Source organism: Crocodylus siamensis, chromosome 2 (genome assembly GCF_052110815.1).
Source record: "Crocodylus siamensis isolate JL-2025a chromosome 2, ASM5211081v1, whole genome shotgun sequence".
In the NCBI taxonomy this organism is placed as follows: domain Eukaryota; kingdom Metazoa; phylum Chordata; order Crocodylia; family Crocodylidae; genus Crocodylus; species Crocodylus siamensis.
This window is the reverse complement of record NC_143396.1, coordinates 169,282,879-169,308,990: the sequence shown is the minus strand read 5'-3', so window position 1 is coordinate 169,308,990 and position 26,112 is coordinate 169,282,879. Positions and strand designations below refer to the sequence as shown.

The following is a 26,112-nucleotide window of genomic DNA, read 5'->3' as shown; positions in this document are numbered from 1 at the left end:
CAAGGGCAGGGACCATAGACTTCTCTCTGGGCAGGATCCCTCTGTCATTGCACTGTGGCTGCATATGATGCTCAGCAGGGTTGGAGGCTGCTCCTCCCTTTGTGCTCCAGGGGAGCTGGGAGCAAGGGACAGCCCTGGGGCAGCAGCAGCTACAATAGGGACTCTCACAGTTGTGCAAACCAAGTAGCTGAGGTCTCTGGTCATGTGGGGTCTCATTGCTGCCCTTTTTCCTACATGTGCTCTTTTCTTCCATCCAGCTGGAGCTAAGATGGACCAGGGCAGCCTCTGGGTCTGAGACTACATACAAAGCATATCAAGCTCATGGGATGTGTTCTTTGAGTTCCAGCCTGACCCATGGTGAGGGGCCTTGGGAACTTCACACAACATTGCCTGCCACCCTGTCACTCATTCAGCTGGGTGGCAGTGACCACTATAGGCCACTAGGGCTCACTGTGGGACTGTCCTATGTCCCCTCTTGAAGCCCTCCCTGCTGCATGGCAGAGGGCAGTGGGGGTGGGCAGTCCTAGCCCCAGGCTCCTCCAGCCAACAGCCCTGCCTAGCAATCACCCCCTCTGGCATCCCCCAGCTCCCATCCATCTGCACCCCACTGTGAGCCAAATCCTGCCAGCCTTCCCATCCAGCCCTAGGTCCACCCCACTCCAAGAATGCCCCTGCCTTCCTGTTCACGGAGGTGGACGTTTGGGGCACGGGGGTGGTCCCAGAGAAGTCCTGCTGTTTGCTCTGCCACTGGCCTATGAGATGGCCTTGGGTGACCCCTCTCCTTTGTGCCTCATTTTCCCCATCTGTAAAATGGGAATAATTCTGTGCTTTCCCCACCCCGCTCTCTCCCTGGCGCACGCTCACACATCTACATGCGCTCATGGTGCGAAGCGCTTTACAATCAACTGAAGCGCGAGCCCTGGGGATTTGCATACTAGATGCCAATGGATCCCCAGAGCTCGTGCTTCAGTCGATTGTAAAGCGCTTCGCACCATGAGTGCATGTAGACATTGGCATCTAGTATGCAAATTCTTTCCCCATAAAATTGGGGCAGTAGATCCTGGTGCGTGAGACACCCAGGAAGGACTGACTGGGGCTGACTGCCCTGGGGTGAGTACATGAAGTCACGCTGGGCAGATGAGCAATGCTGCTGCTCTGCGCTTCCCACGTGCTGCCCCGGCCCCGCAAAGCGGCGGTTCCATAGTGTAGTGGTCATCACGTCTGCTTTACACGCAGAAGGTCCTGGGTTCGAGCCCCAGTGGAGCCACCCCGACCCCTGCCTTTTGGCAACCGCGCCTGGATGCGAGTGGAGTCTTGCCCCCAGGGAGCGGCGGCCAGCCTGCAGCCCCAGCCTCCCCGTGCAGCAGGACAGGGGGCATCCCCACCCCCAGCTGCAGCACTGCGAGGTCTCAAGACGAAGGGGGCGCCCCGTGTCCCATCGCCAGGCCGAGGGGACTCTCCAACCTCCTTGTCCCGCGTCTGCAGCTCTCACCCGGGCTGCACAGGGCAATCCGTGCCAAGGGGCTGTGTCCCTGCCTGGACGGTCGCGGCTCGTCTCCAGCCCTGCAAAAGGGGACTAGGACGGCCGAGAAGAAAAGGAGCCGCTCTCGCCCGAACAGGGACTTGAACCCTGGACCCTCAGATTAAAAGTCTGATGCTCTACCGACTGAGCTATCCGGGCAGCCGCTAAGTGCCTCTTCCGCCGCACCTGCAGAGCCAGAGCTGGCTGCCAGTGCTCTGCCGCTGCATGGGACCAGCTGCAAACCCGGGCTTTGCTTTCGTGCCTGTGCCCTGCTCCCCACCGCTCATCCCCGGCGTCCTGCTTATGCCCAGGGGTGCGGGGCAGGGGCAGCCCAGCAACCCATTTCAGGCTGGGGAGAAACATCTGGTTTCAGGTCTCCTCCCCAAATCACTTCTTGCCAAGCTGTGGCTGCTAGCTATATGCAGCGAGAAGTAACTAGCAGCCTTCTAGCCTTCCCACCCTAGGGAGGGGAGGGCAGGTGGGGTGGAGTGTATTTACCTGCCTTCTCTCTACCTGCCAGGGCAGGAGCACAGCAGGACCTTGACACCGGGGTGAGTGACAGGGCTGCCCTCCCAGCCTGGCATCCTCCTTGATGCATGTATCACAACACCCTGACACCACCTCCCCAGAAGAAGAAAGGGTGATTTGTAGACCCTTGGGTACACCTCCCACGGTTGCTGCTTGGACAAAGCTTGAATCTGTTGACTGCTGGAAGCAGGCAGAGTGGTCTGAGCCCAAGTTCACTGTGCTGGGGTAATAAAATGCCTTGACAGGCTGGGGAAACAAGAAATGGCTTCATTTAAATGATCCCCAGAGTGCAGACAACTTCCTGACTTGCCCATGGACTTCTGCTTTGACCAGTCCTGCCGGGGGGCAACAATGAGGTACCAGAAGCAAGACTTGAATGCATACATCTTTTGGATCCTAAGGCTACTGCTTTCACCACTCAAACACCCTGGATCCCTCTCTGACTACCCAAGTTTCTCCTTTTGAGATTTCACAGCTCTGTTCCCAGCTCCACTATAAATTATCTCTATGTCCTGCACTCTCCTATGGAAACACCACTTGCTCCAGCCACTCTCCCCTTTCTGGACCTGCAGGCTCCTTTCCCACCCCATCACCTGGAACATCGTTTCCAACAGAAAGAAAATGATGGGCAATATACTGCTGGGGTGATGGGACACGGGGCACCCAGCTCCATCCTGAGGTTTCTCCATGTTGGAGAACAGCGCTCCCAACAGGAAGGGAACATTTCCTAACACAGGACCTTTAACAACATTTTCCACAGGACATCTTAGTGTGAGCACAGAAGTGACATTAGGCATTTGTGGAAAGAGCAAGCACAGGGAGCTTTCTTGTAAGGGGAAGACTTCTGAGCAGGTCTCATAGCCAGCCTGGCCTACAGTCAGCGGACTTAAAGCATACCTCCTTTACCACTCGGCCATTTAAGAAAGCACCAGTCAATCTCCCTTCCTTTGTGAGCTTTGTTCTCTCCTCAAGCAGGGGCACAAGGGAAGCCATCAGACCCAGCTTGCCCTGTTCCCTCTCTCTGCACCTTCGCCTCCCTTTATCCCTCTCAGCACCGCCTCTTCCACCTCTTCTCAATTTTGTTCACTCCCCTGTATCTACCTGCTTCTGGCCCTTCCCAGGAACCAGGGGAAGTCACTCACCCTGACTGTGCCCTGCACCCCACTACACTGGCTGGTCACTAACCCCATTGCCCTGCGCTCCCAGGCTTGGACTTGGACCCTGCCATGACCAGCGCTCACAGGGGAGTAGAACGGGGATGTTGTGCTGGGGAAGAAAGACCCGTTTAAACCATTAGAAAATAGTCTTTGGGTTGTTCTGTTTTCAGCCATCTCATTCAAATAAGGCAAAGCAAAGCAGGAATGTGCTGCACCCAACTGAAAAAGCCAATTTCCCAGTGACACCCTTGCCTCGAAAACCAAGCAAAGCAGGACAGAAAACCTCTTAGTTGTGCAAAATCAAAATGAGAAAAGGGCCTTACTTCTCCAATCCTTTTTTCATTCTAAGCTGCCTAATTTGCAGAGCAGCAGCTGAGAGAGGTGTCAGGCCAGGGCAAATATTATCAATCCTCTGAGCCTGGGGAGACCCTTGGCAAAGGTTAAGGAAAATCATCCAGCAGATATCCTTGTATGTGAGCCTGGGTAGCTCAGTCGGTAGAGCATCAGACTTTTAATCTGAGGGTCCAGGGTTCAAGTCCCTGTTCAGGCGAAATACCTGCTTTTGCAAGGAAAACTCTACTCTGCCTTCAACAGCAGTCCCCTCCTGCCCAGCACATGGAGCTCCTTTCTGTTCCTCCTAGGCTTTCACCAGGCAGAGCAGATGTCCTGCACCTCCCAGCTGCTCCCTAGGAAACCCTCTGCCCAGATTCCCTGTGTCCCATTCTCCAAAGGTCCTCATTCCTCCTAGGGATGGGGCAAAAGCCCTGAACTGAGTTTCTTGGACATCTTATGTTTTTACTTAAAATTTCATCTCAATCTGAATTCATTCCAGCTTTTCTCATGCTCTGTTTGCTTTATCATAGAAATGACTTGGGGTGGCCAAGGTGGAGGAGCTTGGGTTTCTCCCTCCTTTTATTTTTATTTTTTTCTGATTTTTATGGAGCGAGGAGAAACAAAGGGGGGGAAAGCTCTCCTCCAAACAAAGGGACCATGAAATCAAAACAAAAAAGTGTCCTTACAAATGTCCTCTCCAGCAGTAAACATGACTGCACCCAGCTCCTTGTAAAAAGCAGCACTTCTGCCTCAATAGGGACTTGGCGCAGGGCAACGGCAACTCAGCTACCCAAGCCTATACAGCAAGGTCTTTTTTATTTAATTATTTATTTTGCTGTTGCTGCTGCTGACACAACCCAGCCATTCAGAGTGGGATTCCTGCTCCACAGGGATGTCACCTGCTGTACTTCAGCTGCTGCTTTGTAAACAGTTGAGTTGTCTGGAAAAAACACAGGAAGTCAGTTCCTTTTGCAACTGTATTCTATGTCAGAGAGTTTTGATACTGCAGGCATCTTTTAATGAAAAAATCATTGCTCCGCTTTGATGGAGACACATTAGATGGGCAGCCAGAAAACAAAATTACCCCAAAACCACTTCTCAGGGTGTGAACAGTTCTGAACAAAGAGGTTTCCCCAGCTCAGCCTCCCTCCTCCTGCCTCCCATGTGAGCTCTCAGCAAGACAGGGACTGAGTTTTGTGGCCAGTGGGGAAGGGGACTCCCCGCTTCCATAGTTCCCCCCAAAAAAAGCTGCAGAGAGCAGTGGAAAGCAGGATGTGAGGGAACTGGAGACAGAGAGGAAAAGGCAGGGCTGAGAATGGAAGAACAGGCTAGCACAGCCTTACAGCTTCCACGGAGCTACTGAGGGTAGGGGTGACACTTGGCACACAGTAAAAAATCACAGAATTAAAGAATCATAGAAATCAAGGGCTGGAAGGGACCTTGAAAGATCATCAAGTCCAACCCCCCTGCTCTGGGCAGGAATACTGCTGAGATCAAATGATCCCAGAGAGGTGTCTGTCCAGTGTCCTCTTGAAGACTTCCAAGGTTGGGGACTGCACCTCATCCTTGGGAAGTCTAGTCCAGATTCTGGTCACCCTTACTGTAAAGATGTTTTTCCTTACATCCAACCTGAAACCATCTTGTAACAGTTTATGGCCATTGCTCCTTCTCCTTCCCTCGGTTGCCCTAGTGAGCACTGTTTCTCCCAGGTCCTGATATTAGCTTCCCCCTCAAGTCTTCTCTTCTCCTGGCTGAACAGTCCCCTAAAGGGAGAGCCAAAATGTTCTAGCAAGAGCAGGGGGCAGGTCCTCCCCTGAAAGGGTACACTGATGAAGGTGCTGGGCTTAAATTTCCAAGCCCACATACCTGCCTGGAATTCTCTTGTTAGCAAATTCCATGACATCCAGTGGAAGCAAATGATTTTTTAAACACATGGGACAAAGGTCAGACTCAAACACCTGCAGTCCACATCCTCAGCCCCTTAACAACCACAGAGCAACACCCACAGTTGAGGGACAACACATGAACAGAAGGTTGAGCAACAGCAATGGATCAGAAGAAACCTAGGCTCCCACCATCCAGGGTGGAGGAGCTGTGACAGGGAAATGTGCTCCAGCAGAGGCTGTGGGTGATGAGATTTAGGTCCATCCGTGTCGGAAAGTACAACGGTAGAGCTGGAGCTCAAATGCCTGACCTTGCGGGTGTTCTCCAGGGCATGATACCCAGTGGGTATGTCTACACAAAACATTTACCGCACAGTAGACTAATTAGCCGCACAGTAAAAATCATGGTGACTACATGTGCCTCCCTATTAGGCTGGAGCAAGCTAATTTAGTCCACAGCAGGGAGTACTTCTGAATACAAGTATTATCCTCCTGTGGAGTAAAAAACTCTGCAGCAGCACACATGTGGATGCTGGAAGGGCTGGCTGGGGCATGAGGGGGCTTCAATGTGGGGCCTGCCTGCCAGCTAGCCCCGCATTGAAGCCCCCTTGTGGCCCAGCCAGCCCTTCTGCAGCACACTGAGCTGGGGGAGCAGCCCCAGGCTGGCAGCCTGATCCCTGGGGACCCCTGCCAGTCAGAGCTGCTCAATACCTGCTCAATGTGCTGCAATTCTGGGTGCATGTGCAGATGTGCATCCATCAGCAATAAGCTCCAGATCTTATTATTGTGCATTAATAGGTACATGTAGATGCGCCCAGTGAGTGACACTGCAGGGCTTGCAGTCTCACTCAGGTGATGGGGTGTAAGGACACAGGGGGAGATAGTATGCCTTTTTAGTGACACTAATGCTCAGCAGACTAATTCTAATGCACGTTAGTATGGCTTTTGCCATGATGCACTAATGTGCAGTAGAATTAGTGCACTGAGCGTTTAGTGTCTCATGTAGATGAGCCCACTGATCACTGGGCACATCTACATGTTCATTAAAGTGCAGTGATTACTACACATTTAATTTAGTACTGGTATAAGTACTAAATAAATGTAAAGCACTAAATAAACAAGTACTAAATAAATGTGCAGTAACCAGAGTTACTGCATGCAGGTGAATGCCTTTTTAGTGATACTACTGCACAGTAGGCTAATGATACTGCACAGTAGAATATTAGCACTGTTTGTGATGTGACATGCTACCATGCACTATTATTAAGCTACTATGCAGCCAGCATCTTGTACAGATGTGTCTACTATAGAGAACTAGAACCAGATTCTGGATCCCTAAGGTCCAGCACAGCAATCTGGCTCTGCAGGTGTTCAAACTCAAGACCTTTTGTAACCAAATAAGACAAGATAATTATAAATTCTATACCATGAAACCGAGACCAGGATCCATGCTTGTAAGTCCTAGGAAATCAGTGAGAAACATGATAAGAGTTAAGCTTTCAGACTATTTGAGACCAGGGGCTGCCAACAGCGGGAAACCAGAATGCCTTGACTGGAAATGTTCCGTCTCTAAGGAGAAACTCTTAACATGTTCCAATTGCAGCAATGTCAGCCCTGAACACTCCTCTCTCCCTCATGCCCTCCCACAGCTGTACCGGGAAGGTCACTGGCATTTCTGCTTTCCAAAAATTAGAGAGATGGCAGGGACGTCCCAGCTGCTCCCCAAGGAACTTTCTGCCTAAAAGAACTGAAGCCGCTGATGTATTAGGGCAACCAGTTCCCAGTGTTGGAGGCTCTGTGTTCCCTCTCAACCAGCTATTCTGGGTTCCAAGCTATCCTGCCTCCAGCTTGTAGTCTAGGGACAGAAGTTACACACAAATCAGTTTAAGTGATCAGACTAGTTTTAACCTGTAACAGAACAGAAGTTTGGTTCATATAAACCAGTTTCAGAATGGTCAAAACTTGTTTAAGATAAACCTGGCTGAAAGGAGTATCAGACATACTGATTTGGGTCAGAACAGTTTATGAAACTTCTGTCTCAGACCCCTTTCATGTTCAAGTTAAATCAGAGTCCTCCAGCATCCCAGTGTGCTTTGCAGCCTTGCTGTCTGCACAAAAGAGCAGGGCTGGCCCTGCTCCTCTGCTCCCTAGCTGGAGCAGTGAGCGTTGGCCTACTGCCCTGTGCTCCCAGGCAAACCTTGGCTGGGATCTGGGGCCAGGGAGGAGGGTTAAAGTCACCTTCCCCTGAGTACAGAACTGCCCTGCTCTGCTGGTTTAATTAGTGCTTGCTGTGACTGTGGACTACAAATCCCAGAGGCACCTGGAAACAGGAACAGGAAGTGATGAGCAACCCTGCAGAGTCCTGCTACTGTAATTGTGGACTGCAAATCCCGGAGACCCTAGGGGCAGCAGGAAAAGGGAGCAGACACACAGCCCCATGCTGGCTACATGCCAGTGAGCTGTGCTCTATCACCCCTGGCTTCTGGTTTGAGCCATTGCAGGCATGTGACTGCATTTCCTGAATGAAAAGTGAATGACTATTCATTTGCTTATTGGTTCAATCTTTGCAGCTTAGACTAACCTGAAAAGACTGAATCAGTTCAGCTTCAGGCTTTTTGACTGTCTGTACTTAGCCTTAATGTCAAAGGAAAGGTCCCAGGCAAAACACAGGGGGCTGGGGTTGGCCATCCCTGTCTTCTGAGAATCTCTGACAAGGAGCAATTATTTCCATGTGTTAGGAAACGGAAAAAGAAGAGGTCCTGAATGGTGGACTTGGAACCCTGGGAATATAGTTCCCCATTGGTGGGGAAAAGCAACATCCTCACATCTCCAAGTACTTGCACATATCGATGATGGAGAATGTGTAGATATCTGAGACATAAGAAAACCATCTTAAAGTGCAGCTTCAAGTCCTACCAGAGTCACAAATTCATTGATGAGCCAGGTACCCCTGGTCTGCCCCAGGCTGACCAGTCCCGCATTGCCTCTACAGCTCAGTGATGCTCCCAGGAGGAAAAGCAGAAGTCTACTTGAAGTGGGTGCCAAACTCACACATAGGCATGTGCATCAGATTTTAAAACCAACACCTTTACCACACAGCCATTCTGGTGAGTTTTGCAAGTGTTTCTGCTTTTGTTCTGGTAAGCTTTGCATTCTGGCAGTGTTTTAATTTTGAGGTTTCACAGCTCTGCTCCCAGCCCCATGTTAAACCATCAGCACGGGGATGTCCTGTGCTCTCTCATAGGAACACCACCAGCACCAGCCATTCTCTCCCTCTGGGACTTGCAGGCTCCCCACCTCCCTGACCCCAGGGCCTGGAATCTCCTTTCCACGAGAAGAAAAAATGATGTGGAAATAGGAGATTTCTGATGGGAGGGAATATTTTATAACACAGAACCTTTAACTACAGTTTCCACTGGACACCTGAGTACACGCTCCTAAGTGACATAAGAAGAAGAGTGCCTGAAGAAGGGTGATTGCACCCAAAATCTTGCTAGGAACTTTTTTCCAACTACTCAGTTGATGTCATAAAAGATATCACATCTACTCCAAAGAGCCTTGCCTGCCTATGTGACATAAGGCATTTATGGGAAAAGCTAGCACAAGTAGCTTCCTTGTAAAAGGAAGTCTTCTGAGTGGATCTAATACCCAGCTAGACCTACAACCAGTAGGCTTAAAGCACAATGCTTTCACCACTTGGCCATTTAGGAGAGGACCTGTAGGCCCTTTTTGCCAGTTGTAAACTTTGCTCTCTCCTCATCCGGTAGCACATGAGAGGCTGCCAGACCTGGTTTGTCCTTCTCCCTCCATCTCTCTCAGTGTTACCTTTCCTCCTGTTCTCAACTTTGTTCTCTCCCTCATAACCCTCTGCTGCTGGCCCTTCCCAGGAACCATGCTTGGCCATGCTGAAAGCTCTCAAATGAGGGCAAGGGGGAGAGAAGTTGGGAGTATAAACAGTTTGTAGAGTAGTGTTCACACTGTGAGAATATGGCCTTTGGGTTGTTCCATTTTTGGGTGTCTGGTTTAAACAGGGCAAAGCAAACCAGGAATATCCCACACCAAACTGTAAGTCTTTATCTTCCAGTGAAAACCCCTGCAAACCAAAGCAAAGTAAACCAAAGCAAAGCAAGACAGAGAGCACGAAGAGAACCTCTCAGTTGCATAAATCAAAATGAGAAAGGGGCCTTATTTTTTAACCTCTTTTTCATGCTAAACTGCCTGGTTTGCATAGCAGCAATTAAGAGGCATGAGGGCAAAATAGACAACATTCATTTGATTAGAAAGACCCTTGACCAAAGATGTAGATAGTAATTCCAACAGGGAGCAGCTTTGTATAGGCTTGAGTAGTTCAGCTGATAGAGGTATCAGATTTCTATTCTGAGGGTCTAAGGTTCAAGTCCCTAGTGGATGGTAGTTGTTGCTTTTGCAGGGACAGCCCTGCTCTGTCCCCAGTAGCAGCCCATTCTGCACATGGAGCAACTTGTTCCTCAGAGGTTATCACCAAGCAGAACTGATGGCCTGGCCTGGCCTGGTGATGGGATAGGAGTGTTGAGGAGCTGAACTATTTGGACAACATGTTTTAGTTTTTACTTAAAATTTCATGTCAATCTGAGTTCACTCCAGCTTCTCTCATTCAGGGTTTCAAACACCTTGAGCCTCAGGCTAGATCCAGACCATGGGCTCCTTGCAAACTGGGTCCAACCCCAAGGTAATTGCAGTGGTTGTTCCAACCTGGGCCATACAGCACAATCCAGAAAACTCCTGATGTACACGCACATGAGCCTCAGGTGGTAGGCTGCGTTAAAATGGCTTTGAGCAAACTCCAGTCCTAGTACCAGAAATCAGTATCAGAGGATGGTGAGGTTGCAGCCAAATCAACCTGGCAGAGAGACATTTGGTATAGGATCTTTCAAGACTCTCCACCCCGCCCAGTAGGGAAACGGACAGACAGTGAAGAGGATATCGAGACAATTGGATCAGAAGACAGCGACGAGGACAGCAGCAATGACAGGAACAGTGAGCCTGTCAGCGAAAGTGACAGTGGATGAACTGAATTTTAAACCCCCTATTCAGGGACAGGGCCAAGAGACAAGGGGTTTTAAGAGAGATGATGCCTTGAGGACGGGTGTGTGGGAGCACTTTTCCACAGGTGTGAATATGGTAACGTGTGCACGGGTTCCTGTGGTGGGTTAAGAAGGCAATGATCAGTGACTAGAAGGTGTATATATATAACCTTCATATATGTAAAGACAAAAAAATACAGAACAGTTCCAGCTACTGACATGTGGTGCATGCCCTGGCCAGACCTGAAACTGCCGCCACTGCTACATGCCACCACATGCTCCATTCCACAGCACAAGCATGGGGCACAGGGCATGTGGTGGCAATGGCAGCTTCAGAATGGGATGGCAGAGAGCTGGGACTGCAGCAATGGCAACAGGTGAAGGAGATGAAGGGAGGCTGAGGCTGTGTCAGCCCCCACTTGCCCTCCTGCTCCCTATTCCCATGTCTACCAGGGCCTAAGGTCATGCCTTAGCCACAACCCCAACTTCCACTGTTCCTCTCATTGAGCCAGACAGACTTACTCCATGGCCATACATGTGACCCCCTGCTCTATTTGTTTAATCAAAGGGAAGTGAGAAAAGGACTGGGCTTTCTCTCATTTTTTTTTTTTTAGTCATTCCCCAGGGAGGATTTTTTTAAAGTTAAACAGAAGAAAACAGTCTCTTTCCCCCAAAAAGTGAATAATGCAATTGAAAGAAAATATTTTATAATGTCCTTACAAGCAGTCTCTCCAATACTGAACATGATTGCACCCAGCTCTTTGGAAAAAGGAACAAGTTTCTCTCCTTGCAAAGAGCAGCCTTCACCTGATTTAAAACCTGGACCATCACAGCAAAAACTTGATTATCCACTGACTGACATAACCAGGATCTCACTTGACATTACTTTTTTGTGTGCTGCTGTTGCTCCTGACCTATCCCAGCTTCTGAGAGTGGGATCCCTGCTCCCACAGGGATGTCACATCAGCTGCTGCTTTGCAAACAGTTGAGGTTTTGTCTGAAAAATACAAATAAGAAATCAGTTCCACTTGCAATTTTATTCCATCCTGGAGGGTTTTAATTTGAAGATGCCTTTTATTGAAAAACAGATGTTTCACTCTAACTGAAAGCTTGCAAAGAACATTTTTTCCAACTATTTAGTTGGTCTAAAAAAAGATATCACATCTACCCAAAGAACCCTGCCTCACTTTAACTGATATATACAAGACAGGCAGCCAGAAAAGGAAAGTACTCGAAGACCATGGTCTACTCTAGTTTTAACAAAGAGGTTTTCCCTACTTCAGCTTCCCTCTCCTCTCCCCTGTGTGAGCTCTCAACAAGCAGGGTCCAAGTTTTGTGGCCAGTGGGAAGGGGTTTGAGGTGCTTTGATAGTTCCCAGGGAAGACCAACTGCAGTGGGGTGGGAAGCAGGATGTGAGGACACTTGGAAAAGCAGGGAAGAGGCAGCACTGAGGGAGGAGGAAAAGACAAGCCCAGCCTGAGCTACTGCAAGGAAGTGATGCTGCACAGTAAAGGGAGAGCAAAGCTAAGAATGGCAAGAGCAGGGTCAAGCCCATACGAAAACAGGTGAGTGCTGAAGGCATTGGGCTTGAATTTCCAAGAGCCATGTGTGTGTTTTTCTGGGGCTACAGATGGGAAAAGGTCGCCAGGAAGACCTTGTACAAGGATAAGAGGGCCAGGGGCAGGGGCATGCCTAGCATCCTCCTGTTCCTGTGGGCCAAGTACATAAGCCAGATCTGCAAGCTGGAATGGGCACAGAATTGAAAACCACCTGCCTGGTGAGATATTTTGCAGGGCATATCCTGAGACACTGAGGGTGGGGGAGGTCACCCTGACCAACCACAGACCGTGGATCATGGGCTCACCGTGGTTCTACAAGATCCTAAACTGGCTCCGTAGTTTGTACGGCCTGCAGAGTGCAGGCCCTGTGTTCATGAGCAATAACAAAGAGATCCAGGAGACGGTGAGGCTGAAGGACATCATGTCACCCGTGGACCTGCTCCTGGGCGATGCTTGTCAGGCTGTGTGGGAGTGCATCCACCACAAGGACCCGTGCAAAGATCACAGGAACCTGAACTGGTTGACAGCCCACTGAGCCTTGCCAGTGACAGCCCGGAGGCATAGAGGGGGACAGCCAGAGAGACCCAGTTGCCTGTGACCCAACTGCAACGGAGCCACCGAGATGACTGACCACCTCCCCTGGCTCTGTGGCTGCACCAAAAGCCAGAGTTTTTCAAATAATTTTCATGGCTGCCTCTTTCATGCCTTGCTCAGGCAGTTATAAACTTGAACACCCATACAAAACACTAAGTTTTATGGGGTGGCTGTGGCAGGTTGCTGTACTGGTCCTTGGCTCTGTGGCACAATGGATAGCGCATTGGACTTCTAGTGAGCAGAAGGCATTCAAAGGTTGTGGGTTCGAGTCCCACCAGAGTCAGCACATTTTACAAACCCATTGTTCACCAGGGGCTTTACCTGAGAGGCACCTGGTGTCTGTTACTACTGGGCACAAGGCACTGAACAAGTGGATGGTTGTAAGACAGTGGATAAGAAGCTCCCAACCTGGACCCAGGCCCATTACACCTGAAGTTCAAAGCCTTTTCCATTGGCCATCCTGGTGGGGGCCTGCTTGGTACATTTGCCATTATGAGATTTGCTCTCCACTTCTCCTGTGACCAGCATCTCACAGCCCAAGGAGCTGGGGTGTGGGGGGCGGGCAGCCAATCCAGCCTGGTCCTAGTCTCTCCATTCTGGACCATGCCTCCCCCAGACCCACTCAGTGACATCTCTTCCTTCTCTGACCTTTGCTGACACCTTCCTCTGCCACTGCAGCTGCACATTACTGGAAATCAAATAAGTGGAGGGTCACCTACCCCGACCCTGCCCAGCTCCCCTTTCCCTGGCTGCCCACCAGCTGCACTCACATCTTATTCAGGTGAGTTGTGGACATAGGGGCAGAAAAAGGAAGCACAGGCTGGTGACAGGAAGCAGTTCTCAAGGCTGCTTTTGTTTTGCTGAGGACTGAAGACTGCTACCACTGCTCTGAGTATCAGATTATCCTGGGTTGGGGAAGATGCAGGTAAACACTGGGTATTGCCAAATCCCAGAAATGTTGGAAGTTAGGTTGCCCCCTCCTTTGCATAGGGTTTCCTAAATTATAAGCACTTCAGTCCTACCATGGCTTGAACCTAGGACCTTCAGCAAGTAAAGCAGATGCAATGATCACTATACTATAGAACCACAACTGCAGAGCTGTCTTCCCTGAGAGATGCTGGAGTATCTTCCTTTGCACAGGACAAAGCACATGAGATTTTTTTCATCAAGCCGGGATTTCTGAGAGGAAGGAAGTTAGGTAGGAAGGGAATGATGTCATGGCAGTTGAACAGAGAATGGAAATGCACTTTTCTTCTGTTTTTTTAAAAAACAATTTGTTATTGGGGAAAGACTGATAAGGTATAGAACAACCTTCCCATTCCCCATAGATGCTCTGGCTTGCATCCATACATGCTTCTCAAACAAATTCCAAGATACCATCCTCCCACTGTACTCAGCCCTGGGGAGGCCACAGCTGGAGTACTGCATCCAGTTTTGGGCTCCACAATCTTAAAAGGACGTGGAGAAGCTTGAGAGAGTCCAGAGGAGAGCCACGCGCATGATCAGAGGGCAGGAGAATACACCTTATGATGACAGGGACTCTTCAGTCTGGAAAAGCGCAAGCTCAGCGGGGACCTGGTGGCTGCCTATAAGTATCTAAAGGGTGTACATCAGGATCTGGGGGAACGCCTGTTCACAAGAGTCCCCCAAGGGATGACAAGGTCAAATGGTCATAAACTCCTCCAAGACCATTTCAGGCTGGACATAAGGAAAAACTTCTTTACTGTCCAAGTCCCCAAGGCCTGGAATAGGCTCTTTCCAGAGGTAGTGCAAGCACTTACTCTGGACTCCTTTAAGAAACACTTGGATGCTTATCTTGCTGGGATCCTTTGACCCCAGCTGACTGCCCCTGGGGTGGGGGGCTGGACTTGATGATCTCCTGAGGTCCCTGTCTGTGAAATCTATGAAATCCCCACTTCCACTGTTAGTTACTTGTTTTACTGCCTGAATGGAACCAATGCTATCTGAGGGAGGATATGAGGTTTACACTGAAATGTTAAGTATAAAAAAATGAAGTTTGGTCTAAAGTGTTCAGCTCCTCAGTGGAGGGCTTCTGCCCCAGCTCAAGGAGGGTGCAGCCCTGTGGGAAACAGGGAGACAGCTCAAGGACCTGACAGCTGTTCCCCAGGAGAAATTCAGAAATCAACTGGCCATCTTTCCATAATAGTGGGAGGGGTATAAAGGGAAATATTTGGGACAATCTTACTCTGTTTAAAGGAAACAGGAGGGCTTTGTCTGCAACAGCAGCCAGCACAGGAAGCAGGACTTAAACTCTAGACTTTCAGATTAAAAGGCTGCGGAACTGCCAACTGAACTAGCCAAGCTCTCAAAACAGAAAGCTGTCAGAGTACTTGTTTCCTTTTTCCTTTTGCTTAGCTATCCCTGTCTACCAGATCCCAGAAAGAGGTCACCTGCTCGGGGTTGATAACTGCTGGAAGTGCTGATTTGCAAACAAGCAATTTATTGTGGAAAAATGAATAAGAGAAATAGATCCCTTCTTAAATTTGTTATCAAGAATTGAGGGCTATTGTTGCTGATGGCAGCTCTCACTTGAAAATAGAGACTCTTCCAGTTTGGTAAGGGAAATTCTCAGTTTATCTTTTCTGTTTGCTTGGCAAGCTAGAAAATTCAGACACAAAGCCACTGAAACAAAATAAAGTAAGAGAAAATGGCAGCTTTTAAAAACTGAAGTGCACTATTAAGCCCTTCAGAAATCTTTTTGAAAAACCTCTCTTGGTTCCCCAAACTCATGTCTCCCAGCTATCTGCCCACTCCAGCTCCCAACTTGGCAATCCCTGTGCCTCCATGGACATCAAGTCTGAGCTGGTTGGCCCAATCCTACTTTCCCAGGCCCTATCTTGCTCTACCACCTTCCTCCTGGCTGGAGAGGACTTGCCATTTCTCTTTCAAAACACAAATTCCCCTTCCTATCTGGGCTTTTGCTGTCCAGGCCCTGGACAGAGGTCCTCTGCAGCCAGTGCAAGGAGCACATGCCAGGGGATGAGGGAAGGAGCCCCACTGGAGAAGACAAGGCAGTGTTCCTCAAGGCAGAGTGTCTTTGAGGAAAGCAGGGCAAGAGAGGCAAGGCTAACACCCTGCCTCTGAAGAGAGGCAGAGTAACTGGTAGACCTGAAGGCTGCTGCTCTGTCCCGCTTTCTGGGAAGCAGCTGGCAAGGCTGTGACATCAGCTCTGTCCATTGGGAACGACCTTCCCCTGTTTGGACACTGGCAGAAGAACAGAAAAGACAGGAAAAGACAGGACCTTTTTAACTGGGAATGGCATCTGCAGCGAAACACCAAACATTTCTGCAAACATGCCCAGGAACATGATTGATCCAAAATACACTTCCCAGGATCCCGCGAGCTCAAGACTGAAAGGAGACATTTAAGAGAACAGGAGGCAGATCCTTGTAACAAGAAGCCCTTTGAGGGAGGCTCAGATTCAGCCAAACCAAATTCAGCAGATTTGATGTCTGTTCTCTCTGCTGCTTGGCCATTTAGGAGAGCCGCCTCTTGTCATTGTGAGCTTTGTGCTCTTCTCATCAAGGGGCCTGAGAGAAGCCAATAAACACGGCTTGCCCTGCGCTCTCTCTCTCCTGCCCTTAGCTTCCCTCCATCCCTCTCAGTGCTGCCTGCTCCACCTCCTCTCAGCTTGCTCATTCTCCAACAACCACCTGCACTTGGTCCTTCCCAGGAACCAAGGGAGCAGAAAGTCACCCACCCTGGCCATGCCCAGCACCCTCCACCTGACTGGTCATTGCCCCTATTGCCCGGAGAGCCCAGGGATGACTTCAGACCAGGCCCTGCCAAAAACTCACAGGAGAAGCGGAGTGGGGCGAGTGTGCTGGGAAGAGTCTTGCTTGGAAAGCACTGTTTACACCTTGAGAAAATGGCCTTCGATGGCTCCATTTTCAGGCACCTCATTCAAACAGGAGAAAGCAAACCAGGCATGTGCCACATTGAGCTGGAAGCCTCTATTTCCAGTGAAAGGCAAATAGGTTATTGAAAACCAAACCGACCTGCCCACCAACAAAATAAAAGGGAAGTGAAAACACCATCAAAGAGAAAAGAACCTCTCACTTGCATGAATGCAAACACATGCAAATGAGAAAAGGAAGCTTTTCCTTGTATTTCTTTTGTTAGTGAAAAGTACCTGAGACAGGTGTCAGAGTCGAGGAGATAGCATGCCTTGGAGACATAGGGACCCTTAACAAAAGCTGGGATGAAGTCAGCTACTAAAGACACAGGCACATGTACACACGCGCACGCGCGCGCGCGCGCACACACACACACACACACACACACACACACAGAGCAATTGTTATGTGCCTGGGTAGTTCAGTTAGTAGAGCATCAGCCTTTTAATCTAAGGGTCTAGGGTTCAAGTCCCTGTTCAAGCAACATAGCTGCTTTGGATATGATTTTCTTATATCAGATTTGGCTGAATCCCCCCGGGACCCTTCCCCTGACACTGAGGCACCAGGTGCTGCTGCTGCAGCTGCAGTCTTGCACTACTTCCAGCCCAGCCTCTTGGGACCCCAAAACTTGCTTTCTGTTCCTATCAGTTTTGGGGCAAGCAAAGCTAATGTCAGGCTCTCCCCACCAGCAAGAGGGCCCCACTTTCCTCTACCCTTCCCCTCCAAAGGGGTCTCGTCCCTCAAGGGAATGAGACAGGAGCCCTGCACAGAAGAGTTGCATTTTACCAACAAAATCTGTTTCTTTTTACTTAAGTCCTTACTTAAGTTTCATTGCAATCTGAACACATTCATCTTCTCTCATGCTTTCTGTGTTCTGTTGATGGAGAGTCAGGCAGGAAAGAGAATGGAGAGGAGAAGGAATTGAGTTTTCTCCCCTGTTTTATTCATTTATTTGTTCTCTCTCCACTAAGACATTTTTTTAATAAACAGAAAAAAAAGGGTTCTTTCTCCCAACAAGTGAATAATATAAGTGAAACAAAATATTTCGGAGTGTCCTTATAAATGCTGCCTGGAACACTAAAAGCAACTGCACCCCAGCTCTTTGCAAAAAAAAAAAACGTTTTTTCTTGCAAGACACAGCATCTATTTCAAGAGAGACTTGAATATGAGTCCTTCAGAAAAAAATTGAGATGCTTCAGCTCCATGGATGGATCTAGGATTTTGAAAAGACGGGTGCAGATGTTGTCATGCATCTTCCCATAAAGCACAAATCATTCGTCTTCTGATAAAAAGAAACTAGAAGCTTTACTAATATGCTAGAGGCCTAATGCTATAGTATTCCATTTAAGATGAATGTATATCTTGGGCAAATTCTGTTCACAACAGAGAAACGGATCTGTCCCCTGGGTAAAAGAAGTCATATGAACTGGGTCACAAATCCAGTACCTTCTGCTTGTAAAGTAGATATGATCACTGCTACTCTATGGACCCAAGGCTGGCAAAAGCTTTGCTTGCTCACCCTGGAGAACCAGCAAGAAGCATGTTTAGGTTTACAGCAGAGACTCCCTATGCCTGAAGAAGGGTGACTGCACCCGAAAGCTTGCTAAGAACTTTTTTCCAACTACTCCGTTGGTCTAATAAAAGATATCACATTTACCCAAAGAACCTTGTCTGTTTAGGGTTAAGCTTTCAGGCTGAGTGAGGGCAGGGATTGTGGACAGGGAGGCTCAGGAATGGTTAGAATGGAAATACGTCTTCTTAAAGGAGAAGTTTTTGGAGTTGGGGGGTTGTTTTTTTGTTTTTTGTTTTTTTGGATTGCAACAACTTCGGCCTCAAACACTCCCCTCTCCCTCTCTCTCACCCATGTGCCTGGAAGGGCACTTGCAATTCAGTTTTCATATTCCCTCTCAGCCAGCTCCATGGGCTGGTTCCACATCCTGTTTCCAGCAGCTGCAGCGCCTGGTGCTTCAGTGTCAAGGGAAAGGTCCCAGGGAGAGTCCAGAGAGATTCAGCCAAATCTGACATAAAAGAATCACTACCGCAGAAGGATCAATCCCACCTATTGGAGGAAGGGTGGGAGTAAGGCTGAGTAGAGCAGAAAGAGGCAGCACTGAGAAGGGGGGAGGGAGGCTCTGGAGGAGGAGGAAAAACAACAGAAGGAGCCAGGTGTGACACCTTCCCCGCAGGTACTCCAGGAGTGTGATGCTGTCTACAGGAGGAGGGGGAACAAAGACCAGAAGGGCAAGAGATACAGCTGGGTGTATACACAAGTTGCCATTCAAAGCACTTTATGGCCAGGACTTGCCAGAAGTGCACTGCTTTACAGCGCTTTAAAAATGGGCACCGCGCTTTCAATTAACCCATGTTAAATGGGGTATTACATTTGAAACATTGCATTTTACAGCACTTTAGCAACCTATATCACTTTAAATAACTTCTGTATGCTGGTCAGATTTCTGGTGCTTCCTTCAGTATCCCATGGGCTTTGTGGGCGGCCCATATGTTTTTAGTGGGCTAGGTTCACGAGTCTTTTTAATCAAATAGGCCCATGGGCTTTATGAGCCTGGTTAGTGCTCCCCGGAAGCACCAGGGGTAGCCAGGGAGCACTATCCAAACCTGCAAAAGCCCTTGCTCCCACCCGCTGACTGACACAGCAACTGTCAGGCCAGACGGCGGGGGAGAGAAGGGAGGATACATCCCGGTTCTTCAGCCAGAGGGGCTGGCTCTGGGCTGGGGGCCCCCAGGCCCTTGTGGAGCTCCTGTCACCAGAAGGCCAGTGGGTGCCCAGAGGGGCTTGCAGCCAGGGCAGACTCTGGGCTGGGCAGCACTGGAGGAAAAGGGGTTGGTTCAGTCCTGTGCAGCCTAGGTGGAAGGGGAGCATTGGCACCGGCTCCATGCCATCCTGCCTGACTGGGGACCTGCACCCTCGTGGCATGGCAGAGTTGGGAAGGGCCTCTGTGGTCCTGGATGGATCAGGGAAGTGTGGTGGCTTGGCATATGTGGGGCAGGGGGAACTCATCAAACACCTAAAGACCATGAAGCTCCTAAGCAGCCATAGCTGGGAGCCTGGCATGGCGTCTAGTGCCTAGGCACTGCCTTGGGGGGTGCAGGGCTGGAATGGCACCTCTTTCTCCACAACCCCTGTACCCTGCTTCTGCCAGCCCCTTTTCCCTCTCTGTGCCCCTGCTGGTGGCTTTCACTGCACCCACGCTTGGGCGGGTGAATTCTAGTGAGTGAGATCTCCTGGGTTCCAGGAGCAGGGAAAGGGCTGCAATGGGTTAAAGCTACCAGGGTTCCCCAAAGCCTGCTCAGAGCTCCTTCTATGATGGGAAGCCCCAAGCCATCAGTGCCAGGGCTGTCGTGCCACACAACCACTGGAGCTGGCGAGAGTGCTTCACAACCACCCCCCCGCCCCACCCTCTTGCCCTTGGTGACCGCATTGCACATTGCCCAGCTCCCAGTTCCCTTTTCACCCTGCCTGCTTGTGGGATATGGGCAGCGAGAGGGAGAGGGTCTCCAGCAAGGCCTGGCCAGTACAGCTGTGCCCTACTGTCACCCCAGGCACCAGGACCTGCAGGCCAAGGTGTCAGTGCTGCACTTTAGCATGGCTGTCAGGGCCCCATCCCAGGGCCTGGGCAACCTGACTCTCACTAGGAGTACTGCTGCTGGAGAGGGCTGCACCCTGACCTGGCATGTACTCTGACCAGGAGGTAGCCTATCCCAGGGTGCTATGCAGGGGGTATACACCAGTAAAGCCATACAAATAGTTGTGGTTAGCTTAAGGACTCATAATGAGGTGGTGGCTTCTGGTCATTCTCATTTCCATCATTCTGAGGGACGGATCTGACTTTTCCACAGGCGGGGGATTGGAGGGGTGTAAGATACTGAAGTGGAAAAGGGGGGAGAGGAAGTTAGAGAGAGAGAAAAAAGAAATGCCTAGCGTAATTCCCAATGTCCAGCTCTTTAAATCAGTCCTCGTGGCCGGACATGCATAATTACAATACTGAGACCTATATAGGATTTATGCATAGAGGAAGAAATGCATGTACAAGAGCAGGGCGAGAGGGTGGCACAGGGCTTGGGAGGTGGTGAAATGGAGTGGCGGCAGGAGGAGTGAGTGTGGTGGGAGCCCTCGAGGGCCTGTGATCTTGTTAGGATCAGAAGGGGAAATAAGCCGGGTGTCTGGACTCCCCCGGGGAGGAGAAAATGCTGGGCAGATATCCCCTTTCCTGGGGCAAGCAGGCAGATCCGCCACTAGCATTCTTAAAGATAGGCGAGGGTGTGGCTGGCTGCCTGCCCCTCTCATGCTGCAAGTAGCTGACAATTGAAATTTGCTCCCCTGGTTTGGCCTGAGACATATAACCCTGAAAGCCAGGGCAAGCAGGTAGATGCCCTGTTCTGAGTCCCTGAGATGAGCGAGCTGTACACTTTAAGCCTGCCTGGAGCCAGACCCACACGCAGTTAGGGACAAGACTGTATGAGCACTGGAACATGGTGAGGTGCTGCTGGGGTTGGTTGGGCATGTCTTCCCCGTATACCTCCTGGCCTGAGCCCAAGACCAAGGAGTCCTCTGAGTTTACTGACATCAAAACCCAGGAACAAAGTACTGGGCACCTCTGCTGCCACTCACAGACATCGACCCCGTGTCCTGAGGACTCATGCCCAGAGCGAGCAAGCCCAACACCCTAGAAGGGTACATGTCTTCCCAGGTCTGCGTGCCAATGATTAGGAATAAGGGCCACATTTGAAATGCAGCGCTTCAGGAGAGAAGGGCAGGAGGAGTGAAAGAGGGAGCTGGGGACACCCATTGCCAATTCAAACAAGCCCCCTCAGACTCAGCTTGCCCACCCCCACAATCTCATTCTACCCTATCACCTCACTCTCTGGCTAGCGAGCCATGCTGACCTGCCATTCCCCCTCCCCACAACACACACTTCTGGGTGGTTATAAGACTTATAAGACCAACTCAAACATGATTATACACACAGGGCCCTTGCTCCTAATTGCAGCCACGTGGATCTGTGTTCTTCCTTTTTCTTTTTTTGGGGGGAAAATATATTTCTATATACCGGTTTCCCTCGCTTTACGCAAGTTCTGTATGTGTGAATTTGCACTAATGCAACGACCCTTTTAATACCAAAAATTCTTTATATGCAAGGTAAATTCACTCTTATGTGATCAGTGTGATGGAAGCCTGCAGTATGCTGCTTTGTGTGGTGCACTGTGAGAGTGACATGCACCAAAATATAGTCACCTGTGTGGATCTTTTTCTTTTTTGTAAAAATAGCTATCTATCTATCTAGCTATCTATCCCGCCATTGCCCACACCCTGGGAGAGCATGTTGGGGGGGTATGTGCCCCAGGATCTGTGTGCGGGGGGAGGGTGGGCTACTGCTGTGGCCTGGGACTGGGGGGCTCGCTAGGCTCTTCCCAGTGGGGGTGTTGGACCAGGGCTGCACTCAGGGCAGGCAGCAGCAGCGCTGAGAGGGCAAATTGAGGGGGCTACAGAGAATTTTGGGGTGGCTGCAGCACCCCCCCACCGTAACCCCCTCCCAGCACTGCAGCTGCCTGCCCCAAGTGCAGCCTGGCCCAGCCCCCTGCCAGGAAGAGCCTGATGCTGTCCTGGTCCCAGCCTGCAGCAGCAGCCTGCCTCACCCCATGTGCAGATCCAGGGGCACATGCCCCCTGTGCCCTCCCAGGGTGTGTGCAGGGTAGGAGCCACCCCTTCCCATGCCCCCTGGATGAGCCGCGGCTCTGGCCTGTCTCTGCCTCGGGCTGTGCAGCGCCTGCCCTAGCCCCAGCCCCAGCCCCACTCCCTCCCTCATTGCACGGGCCTCAGTCTGTCCCCACAAACCTGTTCCCTTCCCCTTCACCACTCTCCCCACAGCAGACTTACCAGCTGGACACTGCTGTCCAAGCTGCCTGGCTGCATATTGGAATCGGTATCGGCCAACATGGCTTGTTAAAAATCAGCCATCATTATCAGCTGAAAAATTCTCTATCAGTGCACCCCTAATATATATAGTTATATATATACATCATCTAACATAGAGCTGTGTTCATTGGAGTGAAAGGGGGAGCAGGAGCAGAGAGAAGACAGCTGGTGTGTGCTTGTACTTGCACATGCACAGAACAGCCTGGTTGATAGAGTTAACACCAAAATTAGGGTAGAGGGAAGCATCCTCTGCCCCCATCAGTGCTTCCTGCTCCACCCATGTACCCTGGGTTCTCTCCCCATCTGCCCCTAACAAGACCACAGGGCTTCAAGTGGCCCCACAACACTCCCCCCACTGTAATCTCCCTTGTCCCAACTCTTCCACCCCTGTACAAACATATCTTTCCCATGCATATTTAATATTATATTACATTACATTACTTGTCTCAGTATTGAAAATTATGTATACCGGGCCATGAAGACTGATTTAAATGGATGGACGCTGGAAAATAATACTAGCATTTCTTTCTGTCAGTACCTCTGACTCCATTTCACCCCGAACCACATTCTCACCACATCACAGCCATGCCCAGTGTTCCCCACCCTGGCTGGTCACAGCTCTCCTGCCCTAAGAGCCTGGACTGGACTTTGACCCCAGTCGAGCTGAGAGCCCAGAGGGAGCTGAGTGAGGAGGCTCGCCTGGGAACAAGGTTTTTATCATGAACATTTCTCCTTGCATGAATGACTGGGCCAGGGCATTTTCTGGCTCCACAAGCAAACAGGATGAGCAAACCAAGAATCCTCTTCCTGTCCCAGTCTCCGCTCCTCCTCCAAACTGGGAGAAACTTCAGAAACGATCCCCCAGAATCCTCAGGCACCCGTTTTAAAAGGAAAGTCGTTCTCTTATTATTTTTTCCTAAATAAATGACTTGTTTGCAAATCAGCATCTCTGGCAGGTGTCAGGCCAGAGCAGGTGACATTCTCCTGAGCCCTGGTAAAGTCACCTGCTATAGATAAGCTTAAAATAAATAATTTGACAGACCTTTCCTTTTTGAGCCTGGCTAGTTCAGCTGGTAAAAAGAAAACAGGGTGTTAATGGGAAAGTCCATGTTCAAGCTTCTGCTGAGGTAGAGGCTGTGTTTTTAGACCCATTTGGCTAAAGCTCGCTAAGTCCCAAACACCTGAGTTCCCAGCTCTCCCACTACTATGGAAGGAAGGGTAATTGTCTTTTTCATTTCCAGCCGGCAGAGAATCTCTTGGGGAGCAGTTGGGAAGTTTGTGACTTGTCTCCCCATCTCCACAGGGCAGTTCCTCCCTTGGCTGAACCAGGAGCTCTGTACTGAGAAGCCAAACTCTTCCGAACATGCTTGTTTAGTTTTACTGGTACTTAACGTTGCTTTCCAGGGTCAACTTCACAACTTGGCTTAGATATCATTGGTTCAGTTCAAGTAATAAAAGTGGAAGTGGGGGCATATGGGGTTGGGATGAGGATTTTTACCCCTCTTTTATATTTACTCAATTTTTCACCAGCGACATTTTTTTTTAAAACAAAACAAAAGTGATTTTCCAATTTCCATTCAGTTGTTGTGGCCTCTATTTTCTCCTGATCTAATCTCCTTCCCTGCAGAGATCCCAGCTCTGAGACGTGTTCATGCCTTCCTTCTCCACTATAAATGAAGACACTCCAACTTCTAGTGGTAAAGCACACTGGCAGATTTGGTTCTGTAGTGTAGTGGTTTTTCACCTCTGTTTTATGTGTAGGATGTTCTGGGTTCAAGCCCTGGAATAACAAGACAGCCTACATCTAGAAGTCCATTATTTCTTGTTACTTCCAGTACTGCTTGGGGGAACAGGGACTTTCCCGTTGCCTGCTGGTCCCCCTTGTCCAGTTTGTAGGCAGCCACTAGATCCCCCCATAGCCTTCTCTTGTGGAGACTGAACAGGTTCAGGTCCCGTAGCCTCTCCTCGTAGGGCCTGCCCTGCTGCCCCCTGATCATGCAAGTGGCCTCCTCTGGACCCTCTCCATGTTGTCCACATCCCTCTTGAAGTGCGGCGCCCAGAGTCATGTCATCCAGCCTGTGGGGCTCCCTATGAGTCCAACGATTTGGAAGTGGGGGAGCAGTTGCCTCTCTCTTGCTGCCAAATATCTGGGCCTGTGGGGAACCCCGTACAAGGATAGCATGGTCCTGAGCACTAGATCGGGGTGCAGTGTTCTTGGCCCAATCCTGTATTAATATACACATGTAGATGGGCTCACTATGGACTTAGAAAAAGCCTGAGCTATGAATAGTAGGTGCTTAATGCTGGTATACATTCAATAAGCTTATATTAAATCACAAGCAGTGGCCTGGAAAGTAGAGCAAGAGTTTATTTATCAAGCCACTAATATTAAAGCCAAAAACACGTAACAGCTTTTTGGAAAAGCATGAAACAACCACTAAAAGTAACAAATATTTTGCCTTTTTATAACAACTGAGTTGTACATAGTCAGCTAGAATCCTACTGATATAATAATGTGACTTTGTTCACTTGTTATCAGCTTTGGCCATCTTCAAGGGACTTATGCTAAGTTGCTAGCAGGCCACAAAGCCTGTTTCAGAGTGGACCTTTGCAGACATTACAACTGGCCTAGTCAGCAAAGTAAAATAAACAGGAACATGGCAAACAGCGTTCCAAGGTGGTGCAAGAGAGAGAGAGAGAGAAAGTCGTCTTTCCCCCCAAAATATAATCATTTAAAACTTGTAATTGCTCCTTAATACGTGTGTAAGCTTTCAAAACAATCCTGACCACAGACAGGCTGTAGGCTTGTCTCTCTAAAGACTAAACGGTCTTGGACTTTTGGTGACAGACTCATCTCTTGCTTGGGATGAGAAGGGTCCCAGCAAATCCAGGAGGGGAGATCCCTCGTGGAGTGGCTCCCCCTGGAACTGGGGAAAGGTCATACAGCCCTGGGGTGAGGTGCTGTGCCAGGAAGCCAGGTCAACAGGGTGAGAGCTCCTCCAGGTACCCTCCACCAGCTGAGTGTTGGAAGCATGGCGACTGGTGCCTCCCGAGTCTGGGGGGGCACCAGTGGGGGGCACCAGTGGGGCATGACCGGGGGGGGGGCAAGGGGGAGGTGAGGGGCCAGCAGCCAGTCACCAAGCACGAAAGTGCCAGCACTTTGCATGTGGCATGGCGGCAGTGACTTCCGCCACTGATGTCCCACCGCTGGACCTAATTTCAGGGGGGGCACTGGCACCTTCAGTGTCCCCCTACCAGCTGGAGCACTCGTTGTCAGGAGGGCCACCAGCGCTCTCTGGGGGGGGCACGTGCCACCCCTATGTATCGCCTATGGTTGGAAGCATTGGACTTACGCTCCTTGGATGCACATCTGCGTGGATACAAGCTGCACCTCTAGTAAGCTCTGCTAAAATCTCTGAATCTCCTGCCTTGAGCAGCATACTTTCTCTACTCAAGAACGGTGTCTGAGAGTGTCAGGAAGGGGCCTGAAGGAGGCCCCCCGTACACAGGTCACCGCCAGCCCTGGGGAAACATTCAGTCATATCCCAAGGGCAAGAGTTAAAAATTAAACACAGACTCATGTTGTGCTTCTGACCTTCGGGCACTTCTCACAACTGGGGC

At 50.0% G+C, this 26,112-nt stretch overlaps 1 long non-coding RNA gene and 4 other non-coding genes across 5 annotated transcripts; 3 read left to right on the top strand and 2 right to left on the bottom strand.

The window, feature by feature from the left end:
* Nucleotides 1-1,194: 1,194 nt before the first annotated feature.
* Nucleotides 1,195-1,267, top strand: TRNAV-UAC (transfer RNA valine (anticodon UAC)). Its single transcript has one exon. It is a non-coding gene; the product is annotated as a tRNA-Val (tRNA).
* Nucleotides 1,268-1,608: 341 nt separating this feature from the next.
* Nucleotides 1,609-1,681, bottom strand: TRNAK-UUU (transfer RNA lysine (anticodon UUU)). Its single transcript has one exon. It is a non-coding gene; the product is annotated as a tRNA-Lys (tRNA).
* Nucleotides 1,682-3,684: 2,003 nt separating this feature from the next.
* TRNAK-UUU (transfer RNA lysine (anticodon UUU)) lies at nucleotides 3,685-3,757 on the top strand. The gene has a single exon. It is a non-coding gene; the product is annotated as a tRNA-Lys (tRNA).
* A 625-nt stretch (nucleotides 3,758-4,382) lies between these two features.
* Nucleotides 4,383-25,962, bottom strand: LOC149871238 (uncharacterized). The gene is made up of 3 exons (XR_016440519.1): nucleotides 25,845-25,962; nucleotides 11,373-11,483; nucleotides 4,383-4,480 (listed from the first exon to the last, which is right to left on the bottom strand). It is a non-coding gene; the product is annotated as an uncharacterized LOC149871238 (long non-coding RNA).
* On the top strand, nucleotides 12,837-12,922 carry TRNAR-UCU (transfer RNA arginine (anticodon UCU)). The gene is given in 2 exon segments: nucleotides 12,837-12,873; nucleotides 12,887-12,922. It is a non-coding gene; the product is annotated as a tRNA-Arg (tRNA).
* Nucleotides 25,963-26,112: the final 150 nt, after the last annotated feature.